Source organism: Erinaceus europaeus, chromosome 11 (assembly GCF_950295315.1).
Source record: "Erinaceus europaeus chromosome 11, mEriEur2.1, whole genome shotgun sequence".
Taxonomy (NCBI): Eukaryota; Metazoa; Chordata; class Mammalia; order Eulipotyphla; family Erinaceidae; genus Erinaceus; species Erinaceus europaeus.
The window spans coordinates 103849404-103867611 of NC_080172.1; the positions used below are offsets into that span (position 1 = coordinate 103849404).

The 18208-nt window shown below is 39.4% G+C and overlaps 1 long non-coding RNA gene across 1 annotated transcript; it reads left to right on the top strand.

Moving 5' to 3' along the window:
- The first annotated feature begins 6114 nt into the window (after positions 1-6114).
- LOC132541254 (uncharacterized) lies at positions 6115-7392 on the top strand. Its single transcript, XR_009552421.1, has 2 exons — positions 6115-6172; positions 6773-7392. It is a non-coding gene; the product is annotated as an uncharacterized LOC132541254 (long non-coding RNA).
- Positions 7393-18208: the final 10816 nt, after the last annotated feature.

Here is an 18208-nt window from a genome sequence, read left to right on the forward strand (position 1 = left end):
CAAAATGCTTTTGATGCCACTTGGACCACTGCGTTAGTATGTGTGTTGGCCACAGACAGAAACTGCTCGGCTGTATCTCAGAACACAGAACATGACTGAGGCCCAAATGCCATTCACTGCAAGGACCGACTATGGCAGCCATGGTTGATGTGTTGTGTGAATTCTCAAGGAAGAAAATTGCCCTTTCTACTGCTCAACCTTTTCTATGACCCCAAGCTCCACATGCACTAACTCCACAAGAATTTACTAAGTATCCACTAGAAGCTAAGCATATTGCTAGTGGCTGAAAAGGGAAGGGAAAAAATACATATAAAACAAAAGTCCCTGCTATTGAGAAATTCACAATTTAATGAGACAGGTTTGTAAGATCAAATAGGAACACAAGGGAAAGTGCTGTAGAATGTGTACTCACATGCTATCTCTAACAGGGCATCATGGAGAAAAATTAATCTTGTTCAATGATGTAAATGCATAACCCATTTGATACCTAGCTCAGTAATTGGTATACAGCTCTATGAAATCTTAGATGGGGACTTCTTAATTTTAACTACGAATTATACACGTAATTTCCTTCACTCTGTTTAAATTTTGTGTTGTCTGATTTCACAAACGTCTTCATATTATGAGAAAAGGCGAATGAATAAGAACACTCACCTAGATATTTTTCTTTGACATTTGATTTTTTTCTTACCCTTTTCTAATATTTTTTCTCCTTCTCTAATTTCCAAATGAATTAACCTTAGTCTTTTCTAACTCTCCTCAAATATATCATGTACTCACTCATAGTTCTGAGATTTTTTTTTTTCTTCATGTCTATGGTTTTTCAGTTATGAACAGATAATTTTATTGAGAGGTTAATCATGCCACCTAAACGTCTCTCCAGAAAGGTTAGAGTTAACTCAAAAAAATAACAGTGTGAACCAGTAGTTAAATTATTTCTTATAAAATGAAGTATTATTATCTCATCTGGGCTCAAGTTTATCTGACATTAGATCAGTCAAACTATTTTTGGTTAAGATGTTCTGGAAGTCCTCAAAATATTTCACCCTCCTGACTAGGCTAAACCATTCCTTTTACCAAGATATTTTGCAATGTTATTGTTCACAAACCTTTTCCAGGTTGATTGGTGTTAATGTCTATAAGAAATTCAGTTCCAATGCCATTCCCCCTGGCACCTTCCTATTAACTCCCATTCAGGCTAACAATATCACTTATTCTTATCTTTCATTTTCATTGCTGTCCATATTTTTAACTTCAGGATTTTACAAGATAGAATTTTAACTCTCACCTCCTGGGTCCTACATAAAGCTGAAATGGATCCTAAATGTCTTCTGGTTAGGCATTTGATCAAAAGCCTTTTGAAAGTATAAATATTTAATGCCCACTACTTCTCCGTACTATTTTGTTAACTCTTAAAAAAAAATCCAAATAGATTAGAGAGAGATGATTTATCCAGGCTGAAACTACACATACTACCCACCTGGGTGTTTTATAACGCTCAGTAATGATTTTATCAGCTATTTTTTCTCATCCTGAAGGTAACATTCATTGGTAAGTAATTCCCCAGATAACCCCAAGCTCATTATTTAAAGATGGGCACTCCTGCCTGTTTGTCCAGACAAATAGGCACCTAATGGAAATTCAGACCAAATAACATAAAGACTATTTTCTAGCCAACATATTCAAACACCATCCTAAAGCACCTTGGGACATGTCAGAGCACAAAGAAAGCTTTAGTTTGATTATTAAATGTATACTGTGTTCTTTCCTTGCCCTAAAAGGAACATTAAGCTAGATTTAGTTTAGATATACAGAAAATTTCCTTGAAAGAGACATTTTTAACCCCAAGACAGGTATGAGGGGCAGCTGTCAATTCTCCTTTCTGCAGAAATCTCTGAAAACAAAACATCTCTATTCCTTATTTTTTGCAGGCCTTACAAAAAGCGAGAGGATGTAACAGACTCCAAAAGCCACCTCTCATTCTTATTTTATAATTTTTTTTTTGTAATTCAGTGTATCTTAGGAAGGAAAATAAACTGAATATTCTCACAAAGCAAACTGGATAATAGAAACTGTTAGAGAATACAAAAAAAAAAAAAAGCTAAACTAAAAAAAATGTATTTAAATTAAAACTGAAGTGTCTTCAAGGTGACCCAGCTAAATTTTTCTGGAAGGATAAGAGGAATTGACAAAATTAATCAACAAAGATAATCACCTAAATATACAATAAGTGTTCCAGGTGCAGTATCTTTAAAGGGTCCTTCACCCAGACAAGGGGGAAACTCAAATGGATGACAATCAGCAACAGAGAAAAAAACTGTGAGAGGAGTGGACACGGAGCAGGCAGGTCAAGTGGCGGATGGTTTATGTTTGTGCATTCCTGTTTGAGCTTGAAGTGTTTCAAGTATATAAATGCCATAAAAGTGTAATAATGCTCATCATAATTGGAAGCCAGTGCTTAAAGCGTGGTTGCAACAGCACATTGTGTTTGGGACAGGGTCACAAAGATGAGGAGGTTAAGTGCACATAGTACGATGCGCAAGGATCCCTGTAAAATGCTGATTCGAGCCCCCGGCTTCCCAAGCCATGATACAGGTCTGCAGGTGTCTTTCTCTCTCTTTATTGTTTGTTTGCCTCCAGGGTTATTGCTGGGGTTCAGTGCCTGCGCGAATCCACTGCTCCTGGAGGCCACCCCTCCACCCCACCTCCAGTTTTCTTACTGGATAGGGCAGAGGGAAATTGAGAGAGGAGTGGAAGATAGAGAGGAGGAGAGAAAGAGACAACTGCAGACTTCAGACCTGCTTCAGTGCCACCCCCTTGCAGGTGGGGATCCAGGACCTGGAACCAGGATCCTTAAGCCAACCTTGCGCCACTGCCCAATCTTACCCTGCTCTCTCAATTTCTTGTGGTTCCCATCCAAAAGGAAGGAAGGAAGGAAGGAAGGAAGGAAGGAAGGAAGGAAGGAAGGAAGGAAGGAAGGAAAGAAGGAAAGGAGGAAAGGAGGAAAGGAGGAAGGGAGGAAGGGAGGAAGGGAGGGAGGGAGGGAGGGAGGAAGGGAGGGAGGGAGGGAGGAAGGGAGGAAGGGAGGAAGAAAGATTGGCCACAGGAGCAGTGGATTCCTAGTGCTGGCACCAAGCCCCAGCAATAACCCTAAGGGCAAAAACAAACAAAAAAAGATACATTTCCCCAAAATAGGTGTCAGCATGTTTCACCCTTTACCAGACTTCATGCTGTTTCACCATGGGGACTAACTAGATCTCCATATTCCCTGTGAAGCTCTTCCCATTCCCCTCTGGAGTCCCCAAACATGCTGCATCAGGCCATCTTCCACTGAGGATTCACCCTGTATTGTCCTTTATTTTGCCTCATAGATCTTATCTATCTCTGAATGATTTCATCTTGTATCTGTCCTTCTTCTGCCTTTAACATATATGCTCAACTAGGTATGCCACTGCCAATCCCATTTCTTCTTTAAAAGAATGGGATGTTCCTGGCTTGAACCAGGATCCTTAAGCCAGTCCTTGCACTTTACACCATGTGTGCTTTACCCACTGTGCTACTGCCCAACTCCCTTAAATGACATTTCTGAATGTAACACTGGCCGTGTTTCCTTCATGAAAACGAGTTGATCATTTCTCATTCATTTGTTTAAAAAAAGGAGGTGGGATAGAATGGTATATATTTTATCCAGGCATCTCCATTGCAAGTGGGGAGTGGGGCTTCGAACCCATGTTCTTGTGATTAGTACTATGTGTGTTTAACTGGGTGCTACCCAGCCTCTCCCCGCCCCCTGCCCCCCGCTGCCACCTCTTTTTCTTTACCTACTTTAGGTGAGCAGAAAATTCACCACTCCTAAAATGTGTCTTTGGAAAAAGGTTCACTTCATATAAAGAGCCCAGAAGGCAATGTGAAGACTACCTATGAAATAAATCACTCTATTAAAAGTCTAGAGGGATGGCTCAGCCTATTACAGCACCAACTTGCATGCCTGAAGCCCCAGATGCAGGTTCAATCCCCAGCACCACCTGTCAGAGCTACATAATGCTCTGATTCATTCTCTCTCTTTCCCCTCCCCTCTCCTTTTCTCTGATAATAAATGAATGAATGAATGAATGAATGAATGAATCAATCAATATTTCATTTAAAAAGTGTCTTCTTCTAAGGAGGATCCGATCTGTGGAGAGGACAAAGTAGAATATGCCTTTTTGTGTCCTATCCTTCTCCTATTTTTAGTAACTTTTTTTTCCCCCTGGATGACACTTTTCCCCAAATCCTCTTCACTGGTGACTAGCAAACTTTAGGGTGTTCTGTGCCTCTGACATTGTCAATATTTTCTTATGTGAGGCAACTTAATATTCTACTGTTGAAAGGCTAGGGTGTCCTGTAATTGTACAGAGTAGCTTCTTCCTGTTCAATATTTCTACATCACTTGTTTAGCAGTCACTTTAATTTGGAACAAGCCTGCATGTTTGTTTATATTTTTCCCCAAATGAAGTCTAGACCAAATGGCAAGTTTTATAGATTCGTGTGTGTGTGTGTGTGTGTGTGTGTGTGTGTGTGTGTAGAGAGAGAGAGAGAGAGAGAGAGAGAGAGCTAGGTGATATAGGTAGTCAACAAGAATGAGAGGATGTTGAACATCTAGATTCTCTGTAGGAGTTGATTTTATTCCACTTCATGCACATCCCATGTGTATGTATCTTGTTTCTACAGAAATTTTAGAATCTTAGTTTCCTTACAGTTGGCAAATATCTACAGAAACCACAGTGGGATCACTGCAGTATGAATTTTTACCATTTGAGATTTCATTTATTATCTCCATAACATTTCTTTTTTTCTTTTAAATTATTTATTTCTGTTTTATTTATTTTGGATGGAAACAGAGAGAAATTAAGAGGGAAAGGGGATATATATGGGAAGAGAAAGAAAAAGAGAGAGAGGGAGAGAGAGACCTGCAGACCTGCTTCACTATTCTTGAAGCTTCTCTCCCACAGGTGGAAGTCAGGGCCCTGAACCCTGGTCCTTGCTTTTGATAATGTGTATATTCAACTCGATGTGTCACTGCCCAGACTCCTCTGTTTTCTTTTTAATATTGGTAATATAATATAAATTATTTTTTCTTTTATTATCAAGTATCTATATTTCTTAGGTAATGAAATATGTCTGAGGCCTTTGGTTCTACCATATTTCTATAGTACTGCTTCCTAACTATGGCACCATTTTCCATAGCCTGATTATCTATGCTACAGTCATGCTGACTTTAATTTCGTTAATTTATCCTACTCTCTTCCTGCACCTGACCCTGACCATTAACGTTGCAGAGCATACTTCACTGAGTTCTAATATTCCTATTAATCAAGAGCTCAGATGTTCCTTCTTTAGAGAATTTGCAGACCTACACCAGGTCCTTCGGTTACACATTCCTATTTCACTAAGCACTTTGCTAGTTATAACACTTGTCATCATTCACAATGCTACAGTTCAGGAGTTTATTAATGTATTGCTACTACTAACATATGTATTATGGCATAAAGTACTGAGTACAATCTTTCTGGTGATGAAGATGTGGGAGAATAATAATAGCGATTCGAACAAAACCATTCAACATCTTATGTTGAAACTTTGCCAGACAGAGTGAGCACAAGAAATTAAATCTATGGCACAGGTCCTATTTTTTAAAAGTCTGCTCTACATTTTTGGTGAGAATGTTTACTATCAGCAATTGCCAGGCTAGCGTGAAGGTATTTCTTCCCTGGCACATGCTCTCTGGGTTGGAGAGAACTCGACCAGAGCCAGCCTGGGCTGCTGCTTACTCAGCGATGCGGGAGAGAGACCAGGAACTCATGGCAGAGCGGGAACACAATGCAATGCCTTTATTGATCAGAGACAGCGCCTTTATATATATCTTTAACAGAAAGTGGCAAGTGGGAAAAGGAAATGGCTAGGAGAGGGGGTGGAGAAAAGAGCACGAAGGTAGAAAGCTTCCATAGCAGCTGTTGCAAAGGTTCTAAACAGTGAGATTAACCAATACCCTGCAGGCAGGGTGGGTCTCTGACAAAACAATGATTATGTAAATAGACCATACTATCAGCAATGGAGCAGAGCGGGGGGGGGGGGGGGGGGTTGCTCGACAAGCAGTCATACATGTTGCATGACAAAGCAGGTACCTAACCAGGTGAGCTATCTCACTGGTTCAAGATAACCATTTTGTGTATATTTGTTTGTTTTTCTTGTCACAAAGTTTATTAGGAGGGCAGTGCCTGCACTATGAATCCACCACTCCTGACAACTAATTTTGATTTTCCTTCCTTCCTTCCTTCCTTCCTTCCTTCCTTCCTTCCTTCTTTCTTTATTTTTCTCCATTCTTTGAGAGACGAGAGAGTGATAGGGAAAGGAAGACAGACACCTGCAGCCCTGTTTCATCACTTGTGAGGCCTATCCCCTGAAGGTGGGGACCTATGGCTTAAGGCTGAGTCCTTGAGCACAGTAACATGTACATTCAGCTGAGTGTGCTATCACCCAGCTTCCAGGATAACTTATATTCTGGCAAGCTGTGATCCAAATAATTCTGGATTTCAAAAGTGATACATCTTTTTAAACAACTCACAAATGAACACCTCTTATTAGCACTCTTCATAAAAATGGCATTATCTTCTTAATACCATAGAGAAGAGAAAAATAATCTCAGAATTTTTTTTAAAAGCCATGTAATTGGAATAAACTAATCTGAAAAAGGTACTTCATTTTCCTATATTTTTTTCTTATTTTATGACAGCCTGGTGAAACTTCATTAAGAACCATCGTGGAGGAACTACAAATACAGAAAAGGAAGTTGAACCCCATGTGGCTCAGACAAAGAATCTTAAAAGGTTAAATGTTAAGAAACAGCCCTATTGAAGATCAATCAGTAACGATGAATCATTTCTGATTTTTATAATGGAATTGGCTTTGCGCTGAGCTTTTCAGGAATGTGATATCCAGAGAAAGGAGCAGTTGGATCTTTTTCATGTGGATCTCTATTGGCAATGAAGGAGCACAGATATGTAGATACCAATTACCTGAGTCTATAATAGCAAATGAGGTGAGCTTCTTAGTTCTTTCTCGGTCAAAGCTTGCTATGAGTGCCATGGTACTGCCTTCTTCTGAGGCATCTCTGAATTGTAGATGTGTAATGTTAAGTGCCACCCAGAGCTTTTTAATGCTGTCTTCACAGCCGGCTATTTTCAGCTTCATTCTTCATGTTTGTTTTAGCTCTCAGACACGTCAACATGTTCCCCTCAGCATTACATATCATAATATATCTCTGGAAGTGACAGAAAAAAATGCTCATCAAAGAAATTCCCATGCAAGATGATAATGCCACAGTTTAAAATAAATGCTGTTGTGACTGGTTAACATATTTTCAGAAATATTCTTAAATAATTATCTTCATGCCCCAATTTTTTCATTTGCTTTAGAAGTACTTTGTTCTCTGACCTTGTTGTGAGTAAAATGACTGCTTCACATATGCTTCATTTTTTTTTTCCTTTGGGGAGAGAGAGCTTAGTTATATTCTGAGCATCACAGTGATGCATGCCTTCAGTAAGAGAGGGCAGCACATTCTTCCAGGGCTCACCCTTTTCCCAATATCTCAGGAAATGACATCTATTTTCACAGGTCACAGGAGTAGCTTTTACCTCATAACATCGTATAGGTTCAGTGCATCTGGATAACTAATACAAGTCTAAAAGATGGAAATGGAATGCAAAATGTTCCCAGTGTCATTCATTCTCAACACACAAAAACTGACATAGGAACTGGGGCCAAAGTCGTCTACTATGAGGACAGTTCACAGAGACAAGGAAATCCTTTGCAAGTCATCTTAACTTCTGAATTTTCTATGTTGGAGAGAGGAACAGTGTGGAAGACCGAGAGTTATGTGGGATAAGACACCTCTAAGTGGAACAGTTTTTGGTGAGAAAAGCTAATTTGAACATTTTTCACTTGAAATTTTACCATTTTTTTCCCTTTCCCTTTTAATCTTATCCTCTTTTGACTTTCTAAGAATATGTGTTGGTTGTCACTTTGAAAAGAATCTAAACTAAGAAAGAAAGCAATTACATTGAAACTATCTCTCTCTGTCCTCAATGTCTACTTTTCATAGGGAAACGATATGTGTCACAGATTACCCCTTAACTATCTCCTGGGATGGTAGCCACACAACTTTTAGAAACCAAATGTTTGGCTGTGTGTTTGCACATGTACATACACATTATATGCATGTTTACATATACATTATATGAATATGTACATAGACATTATATACATATGTACATACACATTATATGCATGTTTATATATCAGGTCAATATTACAGTGTGTATATATTTACTGGTGAATAATTTTATCAGTATTACTACAGAAACACAAACAAGCACATATATATATATATATATTACTATTATTATCTTTGAGTTTGAAATATTTCCATTAGAAAAGACAATGACCTTTGCCTTCAGGCCCACTCACTTATTCATTTCCTTCCTAATAGTATATGGTTCTTTGACCTTTCCACATATTTTCACTAAGCTTAATAGCTTCTTGCTCCAGCCATCTTAGCCCAAAGGATACAATATTATATTTTCTTTCTTTCTCTCCTTTTTTTTTTTTTTGCCTCCAGGATTATTGCTGGAGTTCATTGCCTGCACTACGAATCCATTGCTCCTGGAGGCCATTTTTCCCATTTTGTTGGCCTTGTTGTTGTTGCTGTTGTTCTATAGGACAGATAGGACAGACAGAAATCAAGAGAGGAGTGGAAGACAGAGAGGGGGAAAGAAAGATAGGCACCTGCAGACCTGCTTCACCACCCATATTGGATAGGACAGAGAGCAATCGAGAGAGAAAGGAAAGACAGAGAGGAGGGAGAGAAAGACACCTGAAGACCTGCTTCACCTCTTGTGAAGCTACTCCCCTGCAGTTGGGGATCCTGGAGCTCCAACTGGGATCCTTATACCAGTCCTTGCTCTTGGTGCCATGTGTTCTTAACCATCTGTGCTACTGCCCAGCCCCCACAATACATATTCTAGAAGTGATCAGGAATATTCCACTGAATATCCAAAGGCATCTACTGAATGATTTTTGTTCATAGGTGGAATATAGAAATAGATAACTGGGGCCAGGCTGCGGCGCACCTGGTTAGTCACACACATTACAGTCTACAAGGACCCAGGGTCAAGCTCCTGGTCCCCACCTTCAGGGGGAAAGCTACACAAGTGGTGAAGCAAAGCTGCAGGAGTCTGTCTGTCTCTCTCCCTCTGTAGCTTTCCCTCCCTTCCCAATTTCTCTCTCTCTCTACCCACTAATAAATCAATAAAATATTTTTAAAAGTTAGCTAATAATAGCTAAAACCAATAAGTTTAATAGCTAATTAAATCATAAAAAGCTAGCTAACAAACAACAACAACAGCAAACTAACCAGTTTCTGAGTTTGTGAGAAGTACTGTGGTTATTGGAGGAGGGTTGCATAGTATTGGTGCTTGTTTCAATGTGAATCCATACCACTGTGATCTTATATACAATCTTGTTAATTTATTAGTTTACAATTAAATACAGTAAAAGAGTGTTCAGGCTCATTTGGATTATTTTTCTACCTGTAACATTCATAAAATCTTTTTTCTATAATTCTTTGGAGAAATGATTACAAAAGAAACTATGATATGAAGGAACCAGGTGGTGAGATATATATATATATATATATATATATATATATATATATATATCTGGCAGAGCGCACTATTATAATAAGCAAGGACCCTGGCTCAAGCCCCTAGTCCCCACCTGCAAGGAAAAGCTTTGTCATTGCTGCAGCCACCCATCTTTCTTTCTCTTCCCCTTCCCCTTCCCATTCAACTTCTCTATGCATATATTCAAAATAAAGTAAAATAAAATATATTTATTTTCAAAGAAACAAAATAAATTGTTATTTGTTTTCTCCTAACAATATAAAGCACTTGACTTTAATAGCTTATACATCAACATTTAAAACCATATATGAATTAAGATAAATGTTAATTTGGGGGAAGAGAGTAGTTATTTATGAAAATATTTTGCCTCTCCAATTCAGGGTTCTGATCTTATTTAAAATAAACTTGAGAACCCACTTCATATGAGGTCCATCTTTCTGAGGGTGAATTAAGCAAGAAGTTCAACTAAAATATTGGCAATTATTTTTGCTGACGGCACAGTAGAGAAATGATTTAGAAGATACTATTTCTTATAGCTGAATGTTGAGTAGTTAATGTTTTTTTTTAATTTTTAATTTATATTTTATTTTCCTTTTTATTGCCCTTGTTTTTTATTGTTGTTGTAGTTATTATTGTCGTTGTTATTGGTGTCATTGTTAGATAGGACAGAGAAGTGGAGAGAGGAGGGGAAAACAGAGACGGGGAGAGAAAGACAGACACCTGCAGACCTGCTTCACTGCCTGTGAAGTGACACCCCTGCAGGTGGGGAGCCGGGGGTCTCGAACCAGGATCCTTATGCCTGTCCTTGCGCTTCAGGCCATGGCCACTTGCGCTTAACCCACTGCGCTACTGCCTGACTCCCATATTTAATGTTTTATAAGGAACACAAGGTGCCTACCTTTCTACTGATTAAGGTATTCATGCAATAATTGATGTTTATACAAAATATGGATTGAGTCTTTGAAAACAAAATTCTAGTTAGTTGAGGGATTGTTAAAATCAACAGATATTTATAATTCAGGATGGTGGAGGTAAACTTAATCAAATTATGGGTCATGCAATTCCCTGTTACACTTAGAGAAGAATCTTACATCAACCTATAAAGAGAATAGGAGTTAAGCAGAACTGTCAATGTTCATTGTTTTTTTTTTTCCTTGTTAAGTAAATACATTGCATAGTAGGTACTAGCATCCTTGTTTTCCAATGAGAAAAAATGAAATTGGAAACAGCACTAGTTGCTATGAGACGAAGTAGAATTCGAGTTCGGATATGAGTTACTCAGAAACTCATATTAGTAACTCTTCATTCTATTTACTCTGTCAGACTCTCAGTTTAGTAAGGTATGAGTCCTACTGGATGAACTTCTACTTCCCAAGCTCTCCTTTTAAAAAGGCTGTACCTAATGCCATGATTAGTGCACTGAACCATATACTTACATTCAGCTCTTAAATAGGCTGAGCTATACTGCTCTCAACAGCTATTACAAATACATTCATGTATGCTATGTGAGTTGTGAAAGAAATAATAATGAAATAAATTTACAAGGTGCATTTTGTAGTTTGATGATGCCAATTTGTTTTCTTTCCCAAATGCTGCTAATGTCACTGTCATCTCTACTGCCAGAGGCATCTCTATCTAACCTGCTTGCTGCCACACTCATTTAGAAAAGGAAGCCTATCAGTCCAACATGATAGAAATCCCCCTCCCTTGCCACTCTGAGCAACATTTCCAAAAGCTGTTTGTTTTGTCCTAATTGTAATTGAATGAGTCTTTGTCATCTATCAGTGTTTGCATTTCACAATCCTAAGTTGATATCTTATCATCATCTTGGGTATAGTAATGGCATCAAATGACACAGATAATAACTGTTTAAAGATAAGCTGTTTAAGGAAGATCAGCACCTGTGGAAATCACATGTTTGGCCTTAGCATCATAAAAGCTTTCACAAATTCCGGGCTCTTAGATTCTGGCTGCAGTGTAAACCCAGTGAAAATAATAATAATAATAATAATAATAATAATAAAATCTGCCTTGGAAATACACAACACAGCAGAGACGTTGGCAAAGAGCGACTCAAATAATCAAGACTTTCAATGTCAATGGTGGCAAGTAGATGGGGGTGGACCAGCAGCACTCTTTGATCTCTACCTTAGAAGCTTTGGGTACTAAAGCCAAACTTTCAAGTACATTTAAAATTGCCTGCACATAAACTTATCCAATCAGTAAAAAGAAGCAAAAAAGTATGTATGAATGACCATGTATACTTTAGACCACTTATTGGTATTTTGCCTATATCTTCCTATTAAGTATTCATGATGGTGCTAGGAAATTTCCATTTTTATCTCTTAGATGCTATTGAGAAAAATATCCATTTTCGTGATTCAGAAGTTCAAAATGTGGCCAGCATGACATGTCATATCAGATCTGTGATTACTATATCGGTTGTTTCATTTAGAGTTTTCTTTTTTGAATATGTAGGTAATAAGCAAAAGAAGGCAAAACATGTGCTCAAGAAGTCCCCTGTTAACCACATTCTATTCCTCTGCCTATTCTCCTAATACAGAAATCTGCAACACAAGTATTTCAGCATCTACAAATAAAACCTCACCTATTGCTCATGTTCTAAACCTAGTTAGTTGTGAAAATTCACTTTCATCAATGCTGGAGGTTATTATCAAATATAACTCAATGGTAAAGACAATCTCCATCAGCTGCTCTTTGGTTATCCAAAATGCTCAGTCTCTACCTTTTTTTTTTTTTTTTTTTTTGCCACCAGGCTTATTGCTAGGGCTCAGTGCCTGCACCATGAATCCACTACTCCTGGAGGCCATTTTTTCCCCTTTTGTTGCCCTTGTTGTTGTAGCTTTGTTGTGGTTACTATTGTGGTTGTTGATGTCATTCGTTGTTGGATAGGGCGTAGAGAAATGGAGAGAGGAGAGGAAGACAGAGAGGGGGAGAGAAAGATAGACACCTGCAGACCTGCTTCACCGCCTGTGAAGTGACCTCCCTGCAGGTGGGGAGACAGGGACTGGAACTGGGATCCTTACACCTGTCCTTGTCCTTCCTATGTGTGCTTAATGCACTGCACCACTGCCCAGCACCCACAACTTTTAATTAAAAGATTAAATATTATGTTACTCTTGAGGTAGGAAAAAAAAAGATTGATTCTACCTATTAACTTGACACAATGGATAATCTGTATGATTTAAATCATGTTCGCCAACGGAGATCCTTCTGCCTGTCCTTGAGCGTTGCGCCACGTGCGCTTAACCCGTTGCACTACCGCCCGACCTCCGGTCTCTACCTTTTTTTTTAATGCAGTGCCAGAACTCAAAATCAAAGTCATATGCCCCTGATCTACTAGTGAGTTGTTTCCATAAAACAGTTTTTTAAAATTATATCATCTGTTTATTTTTGTATTAGCAGAGCATTGCTCAGTTCAGATTTATGATAGAGCTGGAGGTTGAACCAGGGACCTTAGAGCCTCAGGCATGAAATCCTTTTGTATAAGCATTATGATATTTCTCTAGCCTTATGCAATTTCATTTTTAATAAAATTATTAGTTACTTAATTATGATTAATAAGATTGTAAAGTAGCAGAGGTACAACTCCACACAGTTCCCACCACCAGAGTTCCATGTCACATCCCCTTCATTGGAAGCTTCCCTATTCTTTATCCCTTTCTGGGAGTATGCAGCAAAATTCTTTATGGAGTGCAGAAGGTGCGTGATCCGACTTCTGTAATTGCTCCTCCACTGGACATGGACATTGGCAGTTCGATCCATATCCCATGCCTATTTTTATCTTTCCATAGCAGTGTAGAGCTTTGGAGAGGTGGGGGTCCAGGACACACTGGTGAAGTTGTCCATCCAGGAATGTCATGATGGAATCATAGTAATGTCTGAAATTTGGTTGCTGAAAGGTGATAATATCTAAAGCAGGACATTTTTTTAAAAAAAATAAATAGTATCCCAAAATTGAGAATAGAGCAGATGAAATTACTGGTCTTCATGTGGGAAGAAGCTAGAAGTCTATTTTGGTAAGATATATATTGCAGAGAAAGAAACTCTATAGAATTTTACTTGACTTATCTATGCTTTTCTTAACATGTACCAGAGATCTTATGTATGCAAGACTCTACCACAGAAACATATTCCCTATTCTTTAGTCTTTATTCATTATTGGGCTTCTGTTTCATTCTTGCTCTTATTGCAGCAAACTGGACTAGATGCTATTCAGTGTATTTCTCTTGCCATTTTGAAAGTCATTTCCTTTGTTAAGTCTGTACATAGACATGTTCCAATATTAATTGTTGAGGGCAGAAGTTACCATAAAAGCAACCCACAGTCCAAATACTACTGGTATAATCACTCTAATAGAAAGTCACCAGAAATGAGTAGAAGAAAACCTAGGTTTGGTATGCTTCTAAAAACCTCTTCTGTTTCATTTGGTTTAATCCCCCCTGCTTACCACTATTCTATTTACATAACCACTTCATTCTATTTACATAACCACTGTTAACAAGCACCACCCTCCCTCCAGGGCATTGGTGGTTCAGTGGTAGAATTCTTGCCTGCTCCGCCCCCTCTCCTTGTGATACCCTGATTTTCACCAGTCACTTTTCTCTCCACCCTCTCTGCATCACATCCTGCTCCCACCCTACTGGGCTAGTATATTTATAAGGACAAGATTGTTTGTAGTAGTTAGTTTAGCTTAGCTCGGCTTAGATTGTGTTGCGTCCTGCATGAATAAAGAGATACTGCCTACAGCTCAACCATGAGTCCTTGGTCGTCTGTTACCCACCCGTGAAGCCAGCCCGGCGAAAACAACATATGGCGCCTACAACGTGGGACCGGACCTACACAACTCCCAGATAAATGAAGACTTTGCCTACCTATGCACTATGGTCTTCTCTTCTACTTATGAAGAGGTTTGCCAAAGCCTCTACTGTTTCATCATGAGACAGTTACTCTGTCTCTGGAACATTTTGCTCTGGGTCACACTTTGTTTCCCTGACCAGGAACTTTGGTTTCTTGTGACCCTAATCATAGAGCTTGGGAGATGCACTGAGATTTCTTCTTGGACTTTCTGGATTCCCTTGCCCATGTTTCCCGAGGAGAAGGACTACATTTTGCTCCGGGCCACAATTTGGTTCTTTATGACCATGATCATAGACCTTGGGATATGCATGGGGATTTCCACTGTGACTTTCTGGACTTCTTCTCGAATGTTTCCCATGGAGAAAGACTACTTTAATTTGAGGAGCATTCTCGAGTACCCTGGCAGTCCCCAAGAATGGAGACACGTGGTTAGTTCTACTCTCCTGATTGGATTCTTTCTTCTATGGGAAGACACTTTTAAAAATTGGTGCCTGAGGGTAGTTGGGCTGTAGTGCAGCGGATTAAGCGCAGGTGGCACAAAGCACAAGGACCGGCATAAGGATCCTGGTTCGAACCCCAGCTCCCCATCTGCAGGGAATTCGCTTCACAGGCGGTGAAGCAGGTCTGCAGGTGTCTATCTTTCTCTCCCCCTCTCTGTCTTCCCCTCCTCTCTCCGTTTCTCTCTGTCCTATCCAACAATGATGACAACAACAATAATAACTAGAACAATAAAACAAGGGCAACAAAAGGGAATAAATAAATAAAATAAAATATTTAAAAAAATTGGTGCCTGAAGCAATCCAGCAGGAACAGTCAGAAGCACCCTAAATGGAATTTCGAGGAGCTTTTTGGACTAGGACGCCCTCCGGGGACTCTTGATGCTACATGGTGAGATCTGTTTCATAAGAGAGTGATTTGAATGACTGAATTTTTGTTTGACATTGACTTAAAAAAAAATGCTGGACACAGCCATGATTTCTAGAGACATCCAGAAACAATCCAAAAAATTGTTTTTTCCCTCCTCTGATTTCTTTTTTACGTCTTGGCATAAATCTGAAATGTTTAATCCTGAAGAAACAGTATGAGTTATGGGTGGGCCAGATAGTGCAATGATTATGTTAATTATTCTCATGCCTGAGGCTTCTACCTTGGTTCTTCTGCTTACCTTTCCACATTTTATTGAGTTTAAACTGTTTAAACAACCTTAAAATCATACTAGAAAGGACTTCCAATTATAATGGAGTTATCAATTATAGTAAACTTCTAATCTGCTACAAGTTTTGTTTGACAAGTAAGTGAATTTCAGCTGTCAAGTCTTCACATGAAAAAGCATCTACTCAAATGGAATTCCTGGAAATCCATTTGGATCCTGTTCTCTGACATAGCCCACAAGATGGAATGACTACAACACACCCCCGGAAATCAATGATGTGACCTGGCACGACCTGAAGAAACAGATTCACAGACTCCAAAGATCACTCTCTACAGAAAAGCAGAATTCTGGTGGCCGACATTCCCCATGGAGACAGACATGCAGCATTTCATCCCCTGGCATTTTCTTCTGTGGTCAGCTACTTTGGACTGACACCTCCATTGGACTTACTGGTACATGCTGCTGTGTTTCTCAAAGACTAACTTAAGCCAATTGCCTTGAGACTTTATAGACCATGTCCCCTTGCCTGCAGGCTCTGTCCCCAGAGACATAAAACTCTCCCTCCTTATTAGGTTATGCCCACAGAGGCAGGAAACGCCCTTTGAGGCAAGAGATGCCCCCAGAGGCATGAAGCGCTCCCAGAGGCAAGAAATGCCCTTTCGCCTGCTAGGCCTTGCTCTTTGAGGCAAGAAACATTCCCCTTGGCATCACACTGGTTATTGCTGCTCGCCTATTTTGTTTTCCATGACTTATGCCAGTTCTTTTGAAAACACCTGTATGAGATAGGTTTCTATTCACCCCACAATCCTGATACTATGGCCACTAGTTAAAAAGAAAGGGGGAATTGTTGGTTTGCTTCTAAAAACCTCTTCTGTTTCATTTGGTTTAATCCCCCCTGCTTACCACTATTCTATTTAAATAACCACTTCATTCTGTTTACATAACCACTGTTAACAAGCACCACCCTCCCTCCAGGGCATTGGTGGTTCAGTGGTAGAATTCTTGCCTGCTCCGCCCCCTCTCCTTGTGATACCCTGATTTTCACCAGTCACTTTTCTCTCCACCCTCTCTGCATCGCATCCTGTTCCCACCCTACTGGGCTAGTATATTTATAAGGACAAGATTGTTTGTAGTAGTTAGTTTAGCTTAGCTCGGCTTAGATTGTGTTGCGTCCTGCATGAATAAAGAGATACTGCCTACAGCTCAACCATGAGTCCCTGGTCATCTGTTACCCAACTGTGAAGCCGGCCTGGCGAAAACAACACCTAGGTAGTCATGTGTTTTAAAAAATTGTCAAAATGGGGATAAATTTCTATATTTATGAAAAGGAAAATATCACAGGAAAAATATGGAACATGTTGGAACATGTTAGCTTTACTAAAATGGCTATTAATGTTGGAGGAAGTCCTGGTTTCAACTAACTACAATCTCCTCTCTCTCTCTCTCTCTCTCTCTCCTGTTTTACGGTGCCTAAGAGAGAGGAATGCAATTACAATTTGCACTTTTTATTTTTATGTATTTTTTTAATTTTTTATTTTTAAAAAGGAAACATTGATTAAACCATAGGATGAGAGGGGTACAACTTCACACCACCAGAATTCTGTATCCTATCCCATTCCCTTATAGCTTTCCTATTCTTTAACCCTCTGGGAGTATGGACCCAAAGTCCTTGCGGGATGCAGAAGGTTGAAGGTCTGGCTTCTGTAATTGCTTCCCCCGCTGAATATGGGCGTTGACAAGTCTATCCATACTCCCAGCCTGAATCTCTCTCTTTCCCTAGTGGGGAACGGCTCTAGGGAAGTGGAACTCCAGGACATATTTGGTGGGGTTGTCTGTCCAGGGAAGTCTGGTAGCATCCTGCTAGCATCTGAAAGCTGGTGGCTGAAAAGAGAGTTAACATATAAAGCCAAACAAATTGTTGACCAATCATGGACCTAAAGGCTGAAATAGTGCAGATAAAGACTTGGGGGGGGGTCCTCTGTTTTGTAGATACCTTGTAGGTATATTTTAGTTATATTCCAAAGGGCCTGTGGCTATACTAGTGGTTTTTTGTTTGTTTTTGTTTTTTGCCTGAGCCCAAAATCTGATATGCAAGTGGATCCTAATTATTGTCTGGGAAGATGATGTCATGGCTGGATAAAAGACCAGAAAGCTGGATCAGGGAACAGAGTAGATCCCAAATATGGGAAAGGTGTATAAATATTGTTGATTGTAAACCCCATTGATTTGATGTTATCTGGGGACCTTATTCAGCTTAGAAGCTTATATGACTTCTTCATCCCTGTGTCTCTGGACACAGTCTGAAGTGAAGCATGCTGAGGTGGTACTCGTTGCATTGTTTAGGTTGGGGTCGTTGGATGCAATATCATTTGGTATGAATTGAGAGAAATAGGCAGGAAAGTGAGCCCCACCCTAGAGGTTCCAGGACTGTTACAATTCTAGTTGCCTTATAAGC